The 16,521-nt window shown below is 45.8% G+C and overlaps 1 protein-coding gene across 1 annotated transcript in view; it reads left to right on the top strand.

Annotated features, from left to right (window-relative positions):
- FNDC1 (fibronectin type III domain containing 1) overlaps window positions 1-16,521 on the top strand; it is a 1,187,183-nt gene that overhangs the window by 516,806 nt on the left and 653,856 nt on the right. The gene's annotated exons all lie outside the window — the stretch shown is intronic.

A 16,521-nucleotide genomic window follows, 5' to 3' on the forward strand; every position in this document is an offset into this window, starting at 1 on the left:
CGCTCATCCATCCACCCACTGCGGTAGCTATGCAAACATGATTGCAGGCCTGCTAGACTGTGCAGGGTATTCACTGCAAATTCAACCTGTCACAATAATCCCTTTTGACAGATCTAAACCTTCCTTTAAATACTAATTAATCACCCCTAACTTGGCCTTACTTCTCATAAGACAGGGTGCATAATATTTAAATGTAGATGTTTAGTGTTAAACATGCCCTTACAATGAAAAGTACCTACAGCCAATTTTCTATGTTCCATAGGAAAGCATTGGGATACAATATTAGATTTAATATTGTTATTTCGACCTAGGAAACAGCGAGATTGTTCATTCATGGTCATTAAAAAAATATATATTACATGCCCAATTTATTAGTTAAGTCATATTTTTAATGTATATTTTAGAGCCTGTACTTTTAGAAAGTTACCAGTTACCTGTCTAAAACCTCTAGAAGGAAATTTGGGTGACCTTCCAGCTGTCACTCAAAAGCTAAACAGCCCCTTTGATGAGGTGTGAACTTGCTTCCAGAGCTGAGAAAGAGGCCCTGGGTGTGGGGAGGTGTTCTGTTTCTTTGACAGGGTGACCATCTGGGCTGTGCCCGGGAACCTAATTAACTTCAAAGAGGCCTGCCCTGTCACAGGTAGATGGAGCTAATACCTGGCCTGCCTCCTTCCTTTGTCTCCCTAGCCAGACAAGCACCAAGCTCAGTGGCAGGGGGAACTGCCCCAGAACCTGTTTCGAGTGACCACACAGGACGGGTTGGTCATTTCCCTGGCCACACCTTTAGGGTTGGCACAGGAGACGTGTACAAAGGCAAGAAAGGTTCTGCTATACTGAGCAGAGAGGAGCACTGTTCGACTGTTTTCAGTAGGGCACACTGAAATTGCTGCAAATGTAGCTAGGAGTGCCCCTGTGAACTTTTACCCCATTGGTTAGGGAGGTCACTGCCACCCACAGGTGGGTGCCAGCCATTAATGTGGCACCCACAGTACCCTCCTCAGAGCACTGCTGGACCTGAGGAAGATTCATAAGAGGATTGCCCTCCTGTCTGAAGATCTGAGAAGACTGGACCTGCATTCCTTATACGGGTGATCCTAGAAGTGGCTCCGAGGGTCATTAGACCAACCTTTTTTTTGATCTACAGAGACACAACAAGGTTCTAGAGGCCCTTTTCCTGCATTCCTAGCGAACCATTTTCAACTGGACCTGGCCTGGACCATCCTTCTAGACTCTGCTGGAGTGCGCCACATGTGCTGTGCCCAAGGTCTTGGACCCTTGGCTCGTGTCAAAGTGTATGCCTCATATCAAATCCTAAAATTTAGAATTTATAAACTTTTTGCCTACTTTCTGTCATGAAAACCAACGCAGATGACCTGTACCAACCAACCAAGCTGATCCAACAGAGGAGTGTTGCAGCTGAGCAAAGATCCATGTTGCTCCCATTCTGCAGCAGCAAATCCTAATCAACGGGATCTCTTGAAGAAGGTATCCGGCCTTGTGGATCCCTCATCAGCTATCCCTGCAACCTTGCCCCGCTGGAAGAATCTGAGCTCCAAAAAAGTGACCAAGTCCAAAGTTAGTAATCTTCACCAAATGAAGGTGAGAAAAGTATCCAAAATCACAATGGATGGTTTCAGTTCCTACAAGAAGAGGGATTTACAGCCAACAGTTATATGCTGTAACAAATATGGGGGATGTCTCCATAGGATAGATGAGTATGCAGAGAGGAGAAAGGGTACTCCTTTGTGTGGTACGTGGTGCCCTCACACACCCTTACGAGTGTATAGCATCATCATTGGGCAAAGTTGCTCCTCGTGGGGGTGGCGCTGCAGTCCCTCACGGGCCCCGAGGGGCTCACTAGCGGAGATCTTTTAGGAGTTGCCGCATTTGTGACTGAGGGTGTGTGGGTGGGAAGTGATAGTGAGTGCAGATTAAAATGAGTCAGGAGGCCCTAATAACTTTATTTGAAGAACCCCTGATCCAGAATAAAAATCCACGGGGATGGAGATACACAGTTGTGCCGTTTGGAGAGGGGAAACAAGACCAAATAGATTCCCACTTCTCTCAACCCGTGTGGTGTGTAACTAAGTGTTGTTTAAAGAGGGGTCGACATGTTTTGCGCTATAATTCGGTCCCTAAAGGATCCCAGAGCGCTTCATCAGGACCAGGTAGAAAATAGAAAACGGGAATCAGGAAAAGACACCCTGTATTCCTTTGTATATCCTAATTAAGGTATGTTTGACACCTATTGTCTTAGGGCCTGTTATTATACAGACGTCCTTCTTCACAGCCTAAAATGGAGACAAAAAAAAAGGGGGGGGGGGGAAAGGAAAAAGAAAAAGACAAGAAAAAGAGCCTAGTGACATATCAGTTAAATATGGTACTATAGGATAAGCTCGAAATCACATGTGCACAATGTGTGCCCAGGTGCCAGATGCATGAGACATATCACGGGCGTGTGCGCGTCCTGTGAATCATGCATCTCTTGAAAAGTGCTGTAGGTGGCCTTGCACATAGGTGAAATAAGGCGGTCGTGTGCTATATGTTCTTCCGTGACTTAGATTCACAAGGTGAACAATGCCGCCTCGGAGTGAATGTGACTGCTGAAACTATGCAGTATGGCATACATTCGAAATAACTGGTGAGTGGATGGAGGGAAGTACCGAATAGTGGTGGTAGCTGAAGGGGTAATGAATACCTGCCACCTGGTGCAAATCCGTATGATACGATAGACACCACTGGACGGAATCCTCACTTAAAGGAATGGAGTCGCGCTAATTAATGTCTCGGCCCCAGCACATGTAGAAACGGGGACGACAAGCCCGGTGTGAGACGGCATGCGTAAGTGCGATAAGAACGTAATTGTAAAGATATCGCGTAGGGTAAACAGTTTATACACAGTAACCTAGGTGTAGTAAAAAAATATGGCGTGTTGATACAAGAGAGCAGAAAGCATACCCTCCCTGGATCGGAGAAGGGCTCCGTCGGATGTACCACGGGGTGAGGCTATGTAAAAGCAAGTAGAAAAACACAACATTGCAGGAAGAGACACAGACGGTATTGTCAGGAACACAACCTAGGTACTATATGAATGGAGAAAGGGAAGGGTAACTTACTAGAAATCCAGCCTCACGTCACGGGAAACCTACCCGTACTGCGGTACTTCCGGTAGCATTCTGAACCGAAAGAAAGATCTCCATAAATACCGCTATTGGCTTGATTGCAGGCTGGGGTGGTGACGTCATCACGCTGCGTGAAGGGAGAAAGTAAGCCTAGCGGGGGATGAAGCGGCCATCATTGAATGGTCAACGGGAGGTTCCAACGTAGGAGCAAAACTATGTACTCTTGTTGCTGTGCTCTACCAAATCGTGCAGTGGCTAAAGGATGAATAGGAATAAGATTCCTAAAACATAAATAAACCCCTTTATAAGGGATTAGTCTCAGTAACGTGAAGATGTCACGAGAGGCGGGACCAAGTCGCGGTCCAAAGGGAGCTAATGTTACGTTTCTGAGTGCGAAGTGAGCGTAACACAGAGGGAGTCCCCAGCTCAGGGGGGCGCCCCCTGAGCTGGGGACTCCCTCTGTGTTACGCTCACTTCGCACTCAGAAACGTAACATTAGCTCCCTTTGGACCGCGACTTGGTCCCGCCTCTCGTGACATCTTCACGTTACTGAGACTAATCCCTTATAAAGGGGTTTATTTATGTTTTAGGAATCTTATTCCTATTCATCCTTTAGCCACTGCACGATTTGGTAGAGCACAGCAACAAGAGTACATAGTTTTGCTCCTACGTTGGAACCTCCCGTTGACCATTCAATGATGGCCGCTTCATCCCCCGCTAGGCTTACTTTCTCCCTTCACGCAGCGTGATGACGTCACCACCCCAGCCTGCAATCAAGCCAATAGCGGTATTTATGGAGATCTTTCTTTCGGTTCAGAATGCTACCGGAAGTACCGCAGTACGGGTAGGTTTCCCGTGACGTGAGGCTGGATTTCTAGTAAGTTACCCTTCCCTTTCTCCATTCATATAGTACCTAGGTTGTGTTCCTGACAATACCGTCTGTGTCTCTTCCTGCAATGTTGTGTTTTTCTACTTGCTTTTACATAGCCTCACCCCGTGGTACATCCGACGGAGCCCTTCTCCGATTCAGGGAGGGTATGCTTTCTGCTCTCTTGTATCAACACGCCATATTTTTTTACTACACTTAGGTTACTGTGTATAAACTGTTTACCCTACGCGATATCTTTACAATTACGTTCTTATCGCACTTACGCATGCCGTCTCACACCGGGCTTGTCGTCCCCGTTTCTACATGTGCTGGGGCCGAGACATTAATTAGCGCGACTCCATTCCTTTAAGTGAGGATTCCGTCCAGTGGTGTCTATCGTATCATACATGATTTGCACCAGGTGGCAGGTATTCATTACCCCTTCAGCTACCACCACTATTCGGTACTTCCCTCCATCCACTCACCAGTTATTTCGAATGTATGCCATACTGCATAGTTTCAGCAGTCACATTCACTCCGAGGCGCCATAGTTCACCTTGTGAATCTAAGTCACGGTAGAACATATAGCACACGACCGCCTTATTTCACCTATGTGCAAGGCCACCTACAGCACTTTTCAAGAGATGCATGATTCACAGGACGCGCACACGCCCGTGATATGTCTCATGCATCTGGCACCTGGGCACACATTGTGCACATGTGATTTCGAGCTTATCCTATAGTACCATATTTAACTGATATGTCACTAGGCTCTTTTTCTTGTCTTTTTCTTTTTCCTTTCCCCCCCCCCCCCCCGTTTTTGTCTCCATTTTAGGCTGTGAAGAAGGACGTCTGTATAATAACAGGTCCTAAGACAATAAGTGTCAAACATACCTTAATTAGGATATACAAAGGAATACAGGGTGTCTTTTCCTGATTCCCGTTTTCTATTTTCTACCTGGTCCTGATGAAGCGCTCTGGGATCCTTTAGGGACCAAATTATAGCGCGAAACATGTCGACCCCTCTTTAAACAACACTTAGTTACACACCACACGGGTTGAGAGAAGTGGGAATCTATTTGGTCTTGTTTCCCCTCTCCAAACGGCACAACTGTGTATCTCCATCCCCGTGGATTTTTATTCTGGATCAGGGGTCCTTCAAATAAAGTTATTAGGGCCTCCTGACTCATTTTAATCTGCACTCACTATCACTTCCCACCCACACACCCTCAGTCACAAATGCGGCAACTCCTAAAAGATCTCCGCTAGAGAGCCCCTCGGGGCCCGTGAGGGACTGCAGCGCCACCCCTACGAGGAGCAACTTTGCCCAATGATGATGCTATACACTCATAAGGGTGTGTGAGGGCACCACGTACCACACAAAGGAGTACCCTTTCTCCTCTCTGCATACTCACCTATCCTATGGAGACATCCCCCATATTTGTTACAGCATATAACTGTTGGCTGTATATCCCTCTTCTTGTAGGAACTGAAACCATCCATTGTGATTTTGTACTGATTTTGGGAGCATTGGTTCAGGACCTCTTTCTAATCAGCTCCTTGTCCCCCCCTCTCTTTTTTGTTTGAGAAAAGTATCCATTCAGAAAGACACCTTCATTGGGAGCGAAGTTCAAATTTATATCACTCAGAGCTGTCCCTCTAAAAATTAACGGCTTCACCGACACCTCACCCACTAGCTATCAGAAGACATGGAGCTGTTTTCAGGCACTACCTAGGGGCAGGTTTACAAGAAATTAACTCAGCACAGTGCAGCAAGTCATTTTGCTTCAGCACGTTAGTTTCGAAGCACAGGAATGCGACATATTTATAACAATATGTCGCATCTTTGTGCTTCCCCCTTCACTGGTGCACAAACTGCTGCCATGTGCCGACGCAGGCACTCTTGCACTATGGTGCAAGGATGCCTGCGTCACGGGGACAATTGTTTATGTGCAGGAATTGCTCCCTTCCTGCACATAAACAATCAGAAATGGCGTTTTACAACTTCTATGTGTGCTGCATTAGCGCACATAGAACTTGCAAAACGTCATTGTTTAAATGATTATTTATGTGCAGGAAGGGACACCTTCCTGTAGATAAACAATCACCAGAGTTGATTTTCTCTTTCTATGTGTGCTGCAGAATGGAGGAAAACAACAAGGAGAAATTACTACATTTCTCCTCGTCGCGGCCCCCTACATCTTCCCTGAGGACCAGTAGCATTCAGACGCATTTCCAGATTTACGATTTCTTGTAAATCTGGAAATGTGTCAGGTTCCATGGATTTTGCGTGGGAACACCCACAGCAACACCCATGGAACACCCCTTTCTCGCAAAGTGCTGCGTCAAATGGGGCCGTGTTTATATGGACAGAAAAAGTCACCCAGTGTGGCTTTTCCTGCCCTTGTAAAAATGGGACAGCAAAATTAGTTGCTGGTGCGCCACAAAAAGTGATGCACCGGGGGTGCAAGAGGCTTGTACATCTGCCCCCTAGGGTCTTGCCATATTAAGTATTTTTGACTTTCATTCCCGAGACTAAAGGCCTGATTTAGATCTTGGCGAATGGGTTACTCTGTCACAACGGTGACGGATATCCCAACCGCTGAAATATAAATCTCATTATATCCCATAATTTATATTTCTGTGGACGGGATATCCGTCACCGTTGTGACGGAGTAGCCCATCCGCCAAGATCTAAATCAGGTCCCAAGCCAGAAGGTAAAACCTCTGCCCATGTGGAACCTGGTTTCTTTAACAGCCCCTTGCACCATCGTAGTCAGCATTAACTTACACCTAGGTACCTGTCAGGCACACCCAAATGATCTAAATTGGCATCTCATGCTTTTTAGTGCTATTTTGAATTTACAAAAAAATCATTACTGCAGTCCCTCTTCCTGAATTTGTGTTATTTTTGCATCTATTTATTTACAAAAATTCAGATTTAATGTATTTTTCAAAATTGGTTTGAGATTTTTCTTGTGTTGATTTTTGACTTTATAACTGTTTGAGTGCTGCATAAATACGTCACGCATTGCCTTTATCTTAAGCCTTTCTACTCTGAGCCATAGCTACCAAGGAGTTGAGCTTAGGTTACTTTAGTGACCTTGAGATTTCACACTGAAAAGGACTGTGGCAATTATTTGATATGTGCATTCACCCACTTCAACTCATTTCCCAATTTCTTACATATCTTTTTTGTTATATTCTCTTCTCCAACCTGATTACCACTCACAGGAAGTATAACCATGTAGAAATGTATAATAAGTGTTTGTCTTCACCCTTCACCTCCTGTTCCACAGCATTTATATCCAACAAACTCTTTTAATCCATTATGAGATATGACCTAGAAAAAGCTTTAGGTCTTTGCCACCCTCTTGTAATCACTAAAAACAATGAGAATACATAAAATATTAATACATACACCTATAGGGTCTCAATGCAGCCCAATTTACCAATTGCTTAGTTGGAGTGTAATTCACATATTGGATCATTCTACAGACTAACATATTCAGAATGGGACACTGAGGGCCAGATCAAAATTTTGGCAGATGGAGTATTCTCCGTTGGACTAGCGGAGGACTTAACACCTGCCAATCCAAGGCTACTACGTCTGCCAAGCTGGTGGTTATTTAAAAAGTATTGGCAGGAAGCGCCATCAAGGCTGTTCCTGCCAATGCTTTTTTAAGTTTGACATATGGCTCCATCAACGTGGTGGAGCTGCGCATTAAACATATATATATTTTTTTAAATACATACAGAAGTTGGATTTTCTTTTTGAAAATAAAAAATGCCCCACTCGTCATTGGAGTTATCTCCAATTCGAAGAGGGGCATTAGACAGTTTTCTCTGCCGACACCACCAGGGTTTTCCTGGCAGTGACGGTCAGTGAAGACTGACCTGTACATCCATCCATCTAAATTAGGTGGGCAGACACATAGTTCAGCCTCAGAATGCCTTTTACTCTGTCTGGCCGTTGGAGGGGTGTAACCATGGTGGAGATCGAGAAGTCTCCGATATGGTTACACCAATGGTCTTCCCACATATAAATCAGGCTGGAGGGCCTTTTTCTTGGCAGTAAGAATACTCTGTTGCGACGAAGTATCCTTACCACCAAGATATAAATCTGGGCCAGAGTCCGCCGAGCACTCTTCAGCTATTAGGTTTCTTCGCCATGTCAATCACATTTGAATTAGCCCACTGGAGAGCCTTTAAATGTTTGGCCTCTCAGTCAATGTGAGTGACAGAATTTTGCTTGTTAACCATAATAGCCTGCACAGGAAAGGGACATGTGGTTATAGGCTAATGAGTCCAGCTGAATGAACGTCCATGGTTCATTGCACAAGGTCCCTTCAGAGAGCTACCACATGTTCCTTATGCGTTAATGGGGCATATTTGTTGGAACTACATTTACCATGCAGAAGTATATGCATGACACAGTTGTACTCATGTGGGCAATCTGCACTAGTGTACAGTTGAAACCAAATTTTTAATATTTATTGACTTAACCACATTAGTGTGTGTATCACAGTGCATATGAATGTGCATTCATTTAAAATTAACATTGTTCACTATTTTCTAAGGTGCAACCCCCCTTCGAAGATGGTTACCATCACTGTTGGATTGCATAATACAATACGTCTCAATGGAGTTTACTGCTCAATCCATGCTGAGGTTTGGTGTGCCATGCTCATCAATTTCTATCAGCTCCAACCACCACCTACATCAGTGTGAGGCTGTGTGGTGATTCACCTTCATGTGCGGAGGGCATTGTTGACTCACTCGCCCTCTTTACTATTGAAAGGATGACATGAGGCAAATAAACTTGAAAGTGACCACTTTATTAGTGACTGAATCTGAGCAGCATCAACGATCAACAGGAAGTGGTTGCAAGATTAATGGCAGGGAGGTACTATGACACAATGAGCTTCTTGCAAGGAGCACTACACACATTTTAAATTTTTCACAACTGTGCCCAAGCGGCCTTGCTCCCTTTTATTTATCCCTTTCAACCGCACCCTGCCATTAGGGTATGTGCTATATCTAGACATGTGATATAGAGGCCCTTACATCCCTCGCCACTTTGGGTCTATCCTATGCATTTTCCCAAACTTCTAACATACTGGTTGGTCAAGGCAAACATAGTCTCATAATATTGGGTGGGGGCTTGGGCAAGGCCTCAGGTCATACTTGCCAATTTTGTTTTTCTCCAACTCCCCCTCCCAGTTCTCCTATTTTCCTTAGGCTGTATCCCTCCCCAACTAACCTACCCCGAATCTAAAATTATTGCACCTAACTACCCGCACCAAACTGCCTCAGCCTACCCACTAGGTCCTTTATCGGCCAAATCAGACTCTAATTGAGAAATAAATCCGGCTTCTCCTCCATAAACCCCTTACTGGGGCCCCTCCCTCACCTGGACACACTATCAAAATGGAGATAAGTCTAGATCCCACAGGATCTGACGCCTTCATTATGAATTACCCACCTAACCTCTCTAAAAATGCCGCCATAAAACACAAACATCACATACTCGAGGCTAGACCCCAAACTTTAATCTCAGACGTCTACTTCTGTGCAAAAAAAGGTAGTAGAGTTAATGACCTCATCTTCTACACCAGAAAAAAGAGGATGCTGGCGGAATGTTTTCTACTCCATGCTTCGAATTTCAGGCACCAGGAAAACACCTCATGGTCTCAAATTAACAACGGCGCCCTTGCTCACTCTCAACACCAATGCCACTATCACCCTCTATAACAATGGTATCATCCTAATCCAAGCCTCCAATGTCAACCTAGTTAAGATGGCCAATATCTTCCCTACACTCAAAAACGTGGTATCGGCGAAACCCAATGACCCCACCCACACCCTACCATTACTCAGGACCTAACTCAGGACCTAACCAGCCCTCCCCCCCCAATGCCGGGAGGTCCTTCCTCTCTCTAAAACATTCTTCCCCTTTAGATGATCGCAGAGCCTCTCTGTCCCATGTGGATCTGGCCCAACCCTCTAGACCCCCGACTCAGAAGGCGAGTGACATTACAGGTTTGCTCTGCTCACAGCTCTTCAGTCCGACACTGAATGATTCTCGAGCGGAGAGATTCTCTAGCGACCTACTGCCATTGCTCTCAACGAGAGATCCCTCATCCCGCTTTCTACGCCACCCGCCGGAGACCTGGCAATTGCCCTTCACGGACCATGATCCGCCAAACCCATTCAACCCTGATTGGATCGTCCCTGACACGCAGCTCAATGACCAACCCACCCTCTCTCCTTTACCAACCTCGCTACCTAAAGATCATGGAACACCGCTAGTCCCTAATGGTCACCTATCCCCCCCGGATCTACGCATCACCACCTTAGACCCCAAGGGCAGACATTGAGGCTTCCCTTCCCTGACAGTTCTCCCTTTACCCTTCTCCCAGCACTCAGACTTGGTGGCGCGCATAGACGATATATCTCTCCAGTTGCCCCTTCTCACTGTCGAACTACATGATTTGAAAGCCCTCTCAATTGAACATTTCCCCTTGATCAGCTCCTTCCTCTCCCCTGTGAATCTGCCCAGAGCCCCCCCTAGGGTTAGAACTCATATGGGTCAGCTTTCCACCCCCTGTCTCGAAAACCATACCACTACCTAACGCCCCCTCCCGCCCCAGAAGACAGAAGGCCTACCTGGTGTCTAATGATATTGAGGACCTACTCAACTCTTGTTCGCCTATGCTCGACATCAACACGATCCCTCCGGGGCAAATACAAGCCATCCACTCTAACCCGAACATAGAACCCCCTCACAATCTTAGAGTCATTAATAATGACAACCTCATGTGAGTGAACGTTATACAGACTACTTCCCCCCTCAAACCGGTACGACTTGAATGCGTACTACTCAACTGCAGGTCAGCCAGTAAACACGCCTCCGATATCTTCAACCTCATTCAACACAATGAGTTAGACATCATCATCCTCACTGAAACCTAGCTAAATCCAGCCTCCTCTCCTATCCTAGAGCTCCTAGTACCCCCCACCCATGACATAATTCGTCTAGACAGAGATTTGAAGCTGGGTGGTGGCCTAGCCTGTATTCATCGGAGCACACTCTCGGTTTCCCACTCGGAGTCCTCTACTCCATCCTCCTGTGAATACCTTTGTCTCAACATTTCAAGTAATAACCTGCCGGTGTGCAAACTTCACACTTTTTATCACCCCCCGGGGGACAATCTTCCCTTCATCGAGTAACTAATGGAATCATCTCTGGCAATGTCGACTTGGTAATGTCCCAAATTTTCCTCGGTGATTTCTTCTTTCACTGGCCTAACCCCAACGACCTTGCTGTTACTTGCCTTAAATCATTCTTAAGTGATCAAGAGTTGATTCACCATTGTGACCAGCCAATCCATAATAAAGGGGAAATTCTAGACCTCATCATCTCTAAAGGTCACACAATCACACTGGATACCATTACCCCTTGCGATTGGTCTGACTACCACTGCATCCTCTTTCATATTAACAGGGAGGTGTCTATGAGGAAGGCTCAACCAACGAAATCGAAGATCTGGAAAAGGGACCTCAGATCTATCAGTAGAGATGAACTAGCAGCCCACTGTCAATCTGCCCTCTCCTCCCAAGCTGACATGTCTGAGGTTCAGGTACTCACTGACTTTTACAACTCGACCATCTGTAACATCATGGATGCCATTGCACCACTACAACAAAAAAATGCCTCAACAAAAATATCCAAACCGTGGTTCAACGACAATTTAAACGTGGAACGCCGCAACCTTAGGGGAGTTGAACGATTCTGGAGATCCAAACCCTCCTTGGATCAACTAACACTCCTTAGAGAGGTTAGGACCTCCTACAACAAAGAAATCAAGAGCACTAAGGCAGACTACTTTAGATCCCAACTTGATTAAGCCGCTACCCGCCCAAAGAAACATTTTGAAAGGGTTAAACAGCAAACGGTGGAAGCTCCAAACCACTCTGACTCTGGAGTCAGCCCACCCTCATGCGACGAACTGGCTGCTTTCTTCACTGAGAAATCAAGACTCATCAACATTGAACTCGCTTCTAAGAAGGCACTATTGCCATCCTCTGGGTCCGCACCACCTCCTGCCCTCTTAGAGAAGCTCAAACCTATCAGCATGAGCACCAAGAACAATGCATCATGGGGCACCTTTACTCCCTTCAGTGAAAGAGACATCAACAAGATTCTTCAGAGTATAAACCCATCTAATCATTTCAGCGACCCGTTGCCTCCTTCCATCTTCAAAGAAATCAAGAATGTCGTCATCCCCATCTGGACAAAGATTGTCAATGCTTCACTGTCACAAGGCACGATCCCAAATTGCCTAAAAGCAGCTCAGGTATCATCTACACTGAGAAAAACGAATGCAGATAGTGCTGACTTTAACAACTTCCGCCCTATCTCTAACATCCCAACTTTGCCAAACTCCTAGAAAAATGCGTCCAATCACAACTCTGTGCTCACATACAGAATTTCCAAATCCTGGACCAGCATCAATCTGGCTTTCGGAGTGGGCACAGCACTGAATTGGCTCTCACTCATGTTATGGATGACATTTTAAAAATGCTTGACCAAAATGAATCCTGCCTCCTAATCCTCCTTGACCTTTCTTCTGCCTTCCACACTGTCAATCACGACAACTCCTATCCATTTTGAAGGACAGGATAAGCCTCTCTGGGCGGGTGTTACAATGGTTCTCGTCCTTCCTCCCTCCACCACAGATCACAAAGAGTCATGGCGAACCACTCTCTCTCCTAGCCCTCTCCAGTATCCATGGGGGTCCCCCAAGGATCCGCCCTATCTCCTATATCTTCAACCTGTCGTTGGAACCATTGGCTAATGCACTAAATTTCACTAACTTTCTCTTCCATATGTATGCGGACGATACACAACTTTATCTGAAAATCTCCTCTCCAGATAAAATCATTTCACTCAACACTACCCTAATGTCTACTCAGGACTGGTTAACCGAAAACCACCTCCTGCTCAACACCTCCAAAACAGAATTACTTCTCATCTCTCCTTCAAATCACATCCCCAAGCTAGACCTTTGGTTGAACCACCTCACTGCCTTCAACTGCTCCCCCCTCATTATCGACTCAGCCAAATCTCTCGGAATCACCATGGACAAACATCTGAACATGAAGAATCATATCAGCAATGTGTGTAAGGGAGCTAATCACTTGATGAGGATACTCAGAAATATCAAACCATTCCTTCCACAAGCTGATTTCAAGCAGGTGGTCCAAGCACTTGTTCTGCTGAGACTAGACTATGGCAGTGCTACGCTCTGTATCTTGGCTCCACTAAGGGCATCACTGAACCCTGCTGCCAGATTGGTTACGGGCACCAAAAGAAATATGCACATATCCACTGCCCTAAAATCCCTTAAGTGGTTGCCCTACAAAGCATGAATTCAGCTAAAGATTGCTTGTCTGTCGCACAAAGATCTCAATTTCAAAACCCCCAGTTACCTAGTGCAAAAGCTTGAATTATCCAGAGGTGGTAGACCCTCAAGAAGTGCTAACACTTTCCTCTTGAACCCACAGATCATTAGCAAAAAGAGAACCTGCCACCGAGCCTTCTCTGGCGCTGCCCCGAAGATCTGGAACTCTCTACCACCGGAAGTACGCAGAATCTCCTCCACGGTTGCTTTCAAATTGGAAGCCAAAAGATTCCATATGAACAAGTTCTTACCTTAATTGGGTTAGGATCATCTGCTCTAAGTCACTGATCCTACAACCATAAGACCTCCATTGGATGTTACTCTTGTATACAGGGGTGTAACACAGGCCCCCGCATCCCTCGCAGTGCGGGGGGACCCCGAGCTGCAGGGGGCCCCCTCCGCCCAGTACTCGGGCCTTAGAGCTCCGGATTAAATCCGGAATGGGGGCCCCTCCATGTACCTTGCAGGGGGGCCCCCTCAGCTTTCGTTACGCCAGTGCTTCTTTACCCTATCGTTTGCTTCCCTCCTAGCCCGCTATGTACCAATTATTGTAGTATTCTCCTTTGACCCCTTTGTCCTGTAATTATTCTGTGTGTTATTCTTATCTGATGCCGTTATTGCTTTTATTACCTTCCTTCCATCCTTTTGTAAAGCGCTCTGATATCCTTCGGGATCTTGTTTCCGCTATATAAAACTTTATAAATAAATACTGGAGGCTCCGGACTTTCTGTGACTGCTCCTTGCCAGTTGGGCTTTGCTCCATATATTTTTCTACCCTCTCTGAGGTGCCTCCCTGTTTTATGATGACACTCACTGGCACCATCCGGTTATTTCTAGGGGATCGTTCGTCATTAGGAGTGCTTTCTGGTGTCATTAAAATCACCGATGTGGTGAGTCGCCCTCCCTTTCTGGAGCTTCTCTGACACATGCAGGTGAAACTTTCTGAAACAGGAGACATTGTGCTTGACCACTTCCCTTCTGCGCCATGCTGAAATTGTGTCCTGCACTTTCTTGACTGTCCAAGGGCCTTTTCTAAATGGGGTCCTAAACCTTTAGCCTGGATGCCAAACTTTAATAAGCACTTAGTCCACAGGCCTACTCAAAGAGTTTGGAGATCCTCTCCTCTGGCTTGCCTGATCATGTCTCTTTTCCCAACTTAATTGCATGTTTGCACTGTCCAAGATAGCTGGCTACAAGTCAGGCCTTGCTGGAATATTGCCACGCACAGCTATCCTGAACAAAAGGACGATATAGAACTTTTGGTCATGCTGTGCGTAGTGTTTGGATATAGTCTCAAAATGTGATGGACACTCTATTCCACATCTTCTCCCTGATCCACTCCTATCCAGAGAGCCTTACTAAGGGTGAATGAAACTCTCCACATCTCCATTTGCCTGCAACCACGTGGCATTATGTTTTGGTGTTTCATCCCCCATATGGTTCAATTCTTCCTTGAAGTCTTTTTCTTGGAACTGCGGTCCATTGTCCATTCATATTTTTCTTGGTAAACCAAATTGCACACTCCTTTTCCATCATTTTATGAAATACCATTGATGTTAGATCATCTATCGAATATTTAGAATGTCTACCAGTCACCAGTCACAACCAGCAACAGCTACCAAACTGGAAACTGCCAAATTCCATGCTGAACTATGTCTGGGTGTTCTCGCAACGCTCTTCTGTCACCACAGGAGCTGGTGATCCTACTCCTCCCGTAAATTTTCATGCTGGAAATGTTTTTACCATTTTTTACACCATCGCCTCCAGCCCATTGAACTGCCTGATTCAAACCTTTTTCCTTGGCGACACCTTGGTGTCTTCAGTACATTAACCCCATCAATCTCTTCTGAAGGCTATTAGGTACCACAACCCTGTATTGTCTCAAGAGGAGTACGTCCCCTGTGGTACTCAGCTCTTCTCTCATCTCAATAAATCTCACAGTGTGAGGAGGGGTTGAGGCCTTGTTCCGAAAGCTACCTATGAGGCTCTTTACCCCTCACCAAGCCCCCAACCCCCTCTCAAAAAAAGGGGGTCATCGAGGCTGTTGCCAATGTCCTGGGGTGTTTTCACACCTCTTAATGGACATTGGTTGCTTACTGCCTCCAAAAATGAGCTGGAAATCCATTGTTTACAGTAGTTTTTGGGGATCATTTTCCCTGTCACCATGTGATTTAGGCTCCTCACTGGGTTACCCTGTGAAAGGAGATGAAATTGTGTGACATTCTGTGGCACCATGAGAGTTGGCAGCCTGTATTTGACACGCCTGCAAGAGCAACAGTTTTTGAGCCAATGCCTACCTGTGGGCACCCCTCAGGAAGACCTTCCAGTTATTCTGCTGCATTGCTATGATAGCTTTCTGTATGCCATAATCTATTCTAGACACCACTGCTGATACCTCTAGGGCAGGGGTCTTCAAACTGTGGGGCGCGACCCCCAGGGGGGGCGTGAAGTGATACAAACGGGGTCGCGCATTCCCAGTCACACTTCTGCCCAGGCCCATGAAACTACAAGGGCTTCAGCCCCCCTCCTCCCGTCGTGTGTCTCAGCCGGGGCTGCTGCAGCTCGGCTGGGCAGTGTCTGGAGTCTTATCTCCTACAAGCCCGAGTTTTTGACAGGTCGTTAAAGACCATTTGTATATTTACATGCCTTTACAAACAGCTTACTGAGGCTTAGTTTTTTTTTTCTTTTTCCAGTACCCCCTGGGCCCCCACTCTGCCTATTCCTTACATTTAAACAGTTCTACGAAACTCAGTTGTGAATAAAACTCCAGGAAGTTAAGAATGTCACAGTTCAACAACAAATGAAATTAACCAAGAACAAAAAATCGTTTAACGCTCTAGCGCTCAGAAGTAACAGAAGGGTGGGATAGCGCTGTACAAATAAGTGAATAAATGTTCATACAGACTTCAAGTCTCCTGAGAAAATCGGAGGGATTGCACAAACTTTCCTTTATCTGAGGTCATTAAAGAGAGGGCCGTTTTAGCAGGGATCGTGTGCAGTAACACTTATTTTACATGGTGTTTATTGATACTGCTTGTCTGAAAACAGCACATAAGCAAGTTGT

The sequence above is a fragment of the Triturus cristatus genome, chromosome 6 (genome assembly GCF_964204655.1).
Source record: "Triturus cristatus chromosome 6, aTriCri1.1, whole genome shotgun sequence".
Taxonomy (NCBI): Eukaryota; Metazoa; Chordata; class Amphibia; order Caudata; family Salamandridae; genus Triturus; species Triturus cristatus.